The sequence below is a fragment of the Littorina saxatilis genome, linkage group LG1 (genome assembly GCF_037325665.1).
Source record: "Littorina saxatilis isolate snail1 linkage group LG1, US_GU_Lsax_2.0, whole genome shotgun sequence".
In the NCBI taxonomy this organism is placed as follows: domain Eukaryota; kingdom Metazoa; phylum Mollusca; class Gastropoda; order Littorinimorpha; family Littorinidae; genus Littorina; species Littorina saxatilis.
The window spans coordinates 36,117,790-36,122,998 of record NC_090245.1 but is presented as its reverse complement, the minus strand read 5'-3'; positions in this window follow the sequence as shown (position 1 = coordinate 36,122,998).

The following is a 5,209-nucleotide window of genomic DNA, read 5'->3' as shown; positions in this document are numbered from 1 at the left end:
GAACACAAGCCATGGGATGCTACAGGATTGCCCAGCTGATGACCATCTCCTCTCTTCATCACATTGCAGTAATGTCTCGATGACCGAGCAGATGAAGGTGTGGACATCATGCGATTGACCACGTTTGGGTTTGCATCATGGATCTCGGCGTAGTCGGCATCATCTTGGAATATGGTTCTCAGATCACAGTCAGGCGAAGAATGTCTTTGCTGGTCTTTGTTCTGTTTTCTATCTTTGAAGCACAATTTCCAATCACCTTTTTGTTTCCGATGTAGATATAGAACAATTAAGCAAATTAATGCAAGCGCAATAATAACAGAAACAGTAATACCGATAATCATACCTAAGTTGTTGCTGGATGTTTCGGATGCAGATTCTGTTGTCACTCTTATGCGTGATGCCGACGACAAACTCAAAGGTGTTTCGCTTGTAGTTTTTACTTTCATGATTTCTGTAGTCGCTTCTTTTATCTGGCTTATTCTTGATGGAGGTGACAACGGTGTTGTCCTTGTTGATTTTATTGAAGCTAACATTGTGACTGACGATGTCATTTCAGTAGGAATCGCCTCTTCGGGTAGTAGTATGCAATCGTCTTGAACATATTCTAATTGTTTTATGAGTATGTCATTCTTGCTTTCTCCAATTTTCTTGCTTCTGATGATAACATAAAAAGTACTATTCACTCGAATTGGCACTTGAGCATTGTTCCAGCCAGGAGCGCCAGATGTCATTCCCCACACCTGTGTTTTTATTAACCCCATTTCCTTGACAAATACGGTCAGCTCAGTTCCATTCATGCTTTTTGCACAATATTGGAATTTCAGACAATGTGTTGCACCTTCTGTTGAACATACTTCTCTGCTCGTCAGGTTTCCTTCAGGAATATAGTTTTAGAAATACATATACCAGCTGTTCCCATGACTATCGTATGCAACGTTATTAGATGGTTTCCAGCTGCATGGGTGTCCGCCGAAAAAATCACAGTTTTCGGGTCCATCTTCGCTGCAGTTGCTCTGGTTACTGGTACAGCTTGTGAAGCAGAGAAGGATACATGTACAAGGGATTGTTTTCCACATGGTTTAGCTGAAACGAAATCAGACGAGAAATTTGCATTCAGCTTACCGTTGCAACACAGTGCTTAAGGGAAAAAAACAATAATTAGTATCCTCACTTCATTGATTGCGTTAATGCACGCCTACGCCCAAGGAATAAAACTCTTTTTTTTTTAAATGATATTGCATACATGTTGATAGAAATGACTTCCCATTAGTACACATCCAAGAGATGGTGGTGTTTTTGTCGTTCTAATCTGATACTGTTGTCAGCTGTAAACGTTATTCATGAACTGAAACTTAGCCATTACTTACCTTCCTGACCTCTCAGCTGTTTGACTGTATTTAAAACTGAGTAACAGACGTCTCAGTACAATTCTGCAGGAAACGACAAGCGACAATGCAGTGTATCTTTCTGCAATGTTGACCCAGACGCAGAAAATCCAGAGTTCCACCGACGGTTTGGACAGAAATGAATGTTCTAACTGGATGTGTTGCAAAAAGTTGGGGATATGACGCGATCCAACGCACAAATGTATGCCCAGTTACCTGCATAGACTTTTTAAGTCTAACTTGAGCTCTGTTTGCCAAACGTTTCAAAGCATTCTACATATCACAGGGGGTAGTCATAAATGATAAGATTTAAACAGACCAAAAATAGAAATTACACTACCGGGTTTGTATCTGTGAGAGGTCGGTGCAGGATAAACAAGTCGCGTAAGGCGAAAATACAACATTTAGTCAAGTAGCTGTCGAACTCACAGAATGAAACTGAACGCAATGCCATTTTTCAGCAAGACCGTATACTCGTAGCATCGTCAGTCCACCGCTCATGGCAAAGGCAGTGAAATTGACAAGAAGAGCGGGGTAGTAGTTGCGCTAAGAAGGATAGCACGCTTTTCTGTACCTCTCTTTGTTTTAACTTTCTGAGCGTGTTTTTAATCCAAACATATCATATCTATATGTTTTTGGAATCAGGAACCGACAAGGAATAAGATGAAAGTGTTTTTAAATTGATTTCGACAATTTAATTTTGACAATAATTTTTATATATTTAATTTTCAGAGCTTGTTTTTAATCCAAATATAACATATTTATATGTTTTTGGAATCAGAAAATGATGGAAAATAAGATGAACGTAAATTTGGATCGTTTTATAAATTGTTATTTTCTTTTTACAATTTTCAGATTTTTAATGACCAAAGTCATTAATTAATTTTTAAGCCACCAAACTGAAATGCAATACTGAAGTCCGGGCTTCGTCGAAGATTACTTGACCAAAATTTCAACCAATTTGGTTGAAAAATGAGAGCGTGACAGTGCCGCCTCAACTTTCACGAAAAGCCGGATATGACGTCATAAAAGACATTTATCAAAAAAATGAAAAAAATGTCTGGGGATTTCATACCCAGGAACTCTCATGTCAAATTTCATAAAGATCGGTCCAGTAGTTTAGTCTGAATCGCTCTACACACACACACACACAGACAGACACACACACACACACACACACACACACACACACACACACACACACACACACACACACACACACACACACACACACACACACACACACGCACGCACGCACATACACCACGACCCTCGTCTCGATTCCCCCTCTACGTTAAAACATTTAGTCAAAACTTGACTAAATGTAAAAAAGGGTCAACGTCTCTATTTCTTTAACGCTGTCTGTGTGTGTGTGTGTGTGTGTGTGTGTGTGTGTGTGTGTGTGTGTGTGTGTGTGTGTGCGTGCGTGCGTTCGTGCGTGCGTGCGTGCGTGCGTGTGGGTGGGTATGTGTGTGTGTGTTTGGGGGTGTGTGTGTTTGTGCGTGTGTGTGTGTGTGTGTGTGTGTGTGTGTATGTGTGTGTGTGAGGGTGTGTGTGTGTGTGTGTGTGTGTGTGTGTGTGTCAATGCGTGCTTAATGCATCCTCCTCTTCTGTCCCCACCTTCCATTTCAACACCAGAACGGATCTTCCTACCACGACACCTACATGGCAGGTACTTAAATTTGAGGGAATTGGCTCTTTCTATGGATGTGTAGTTCATGTTCGCTATCAACTACTTTACACATATCAATCTTGAGTAACTTGTTTTCGCCCACTACAGTCTCGGTTTTCCCCATACTATTTCCTCTTGGGAAAGGACACGGGACAAACAACAAGGAAAACAGCACAGTGAAACAGGAAGGGAAAAGAATTAGTCGTGAATAGGATACGCCATTGTCTGTTGAAACACAATACTGAACTTAAATCAACGTTACGCCCGCACCAGATTAGGGCAAATACATGTATTGACTGGATGGTCGTTTCATTAATTAACATGCTGGCGTGGCGTACCCAAACAATACTAACCGGCCATTTAGAATGATATCATTGAAACACACAACACGGCAAAAGGCATCATGCAAAAGCAGTCGGCTACTAAGTGTAGACTAATGCACAATTCAAAGGGTCTGTCGGCTGATTCCCTCCCCGAGCTGTTTTGCAACATTGTTCCTGAACGTGTCTAAACTTGTGCACCTACGCTACAGTAACTTGCACTTGCTTCACTGTATGCTACGACAAATTCATGACTTACATCATTCCGATAAGCTAGGAAATTAAAACATATTTTTTTAAACTGTAAGTGCACAAACCTGCAAGAAGGCTTAACATCGTCAAATCGAATATCAATATAAATACTAACTGCCTTAGAGTTTTACCACCCTATAAATACAGTACAAGCCTTTCTAAACAAAATGAACAGCAGCTGGAGAATTAGGTTTGCCGTTCACCATCGTTGGACAGAATGGAGAAGAACGCAACCTAAGTTCTACAAAGGAAAGATTAATCCCAATTTACACAACTGAACACAGTTTAATTTTTGTTAACAGTTAACGGGACGCAAGAGTGTTCAAATCAATACTAAAATCTACCAAAAGAATACGAGCTAATGTGTTGGCGTATTCAAGGTATTGGAGACACAATGTAAACCTAAGGCGACTGTGTTACAGCAGATCTGTTTAAAACCTGACAGATTATGAATCTCGATTTTTAGAATATACATATACATCAGTACAAGAAATTATAGCTACAGAAGTATTCACTTTCCGAACCCATTACATGCGTACACCTCTTTGATATGTCGACTGTTTGAATAACATGCACATACGGTTTTATTTTATATTCAACATAGCCTGTTTATTTTTTTCTACTCTCATATTTGCTTCAGTCGCCATTCCGTTTTGCAGTATTGTTAAATAATTCATGCAAGTATTCGTTTGTTTTCAAGCAAAGAGATGAAAATTAAAATCGTCTTGAATCATGTCAACCTTGCGCCGACTGTGCAAATCAAGGTGCAATGATAGACTGCATGATCTGTATTATCTGTGTCAATTAAGAATTCATGGGCTTCATTAAAGTGGACCACAGGTCGATCGATCATCTTAGATCTCTCACTTGTGAGTAAACAAGATAAGGTTTCACAGATGGTGACTGATTTACTAAGTTACTTGAAAGTGCTTCAAATGTAACCAAACAAACATACAACTAAAACGCATAATTCCCAAACTTGTCCAAAATTAAGTTCTTTACTGGCGATGTTTTTCTTCTGGCCCCTGGGCAAAATTCGTATCCAAGAGCCAGCATTGAAAAACTCCTAAATCAGGTTTCCGAACAGTGTCTAATTGTGTCTTCGTTTCGTGTTTGTTGTGAGAAAAACTGTGTGGCTGCCTTCGACTACGTGCTGCATTTGCCTTAATACTAAAAGAAACAGAAGGAAATAAAGCTTGTTACATTTAGTCAAGTTTTGATTAAATGTTTTAACGTAGAGGGGGGAATCGAGACGAGGGTCGTGGTGTATGTGCGTGTGTGTGTCTGTCTGTGTGTGTGTGTAGAGCGATTCAGACTAAACTACTGGACCGATCTTTATGAAATTTGCTTTTCGTGAAAGTTGAGGCGGCACTGTCACGCTCTCATTTTTCAACCAAATGGGTTGACATTTTGGTCAAGTAAGCTTCGACGAAGCCCGGACTCATTAAAAATCTGAAAATTGTAAAAAGAAAACATTTTTTTTATAAAACGATCCAAATTTACGTTCATCTTATTCTCCATCATTTTCTGATTATAAAAACATATAAATATGTTATATTTGGATTAAAAACAAGCTCTGA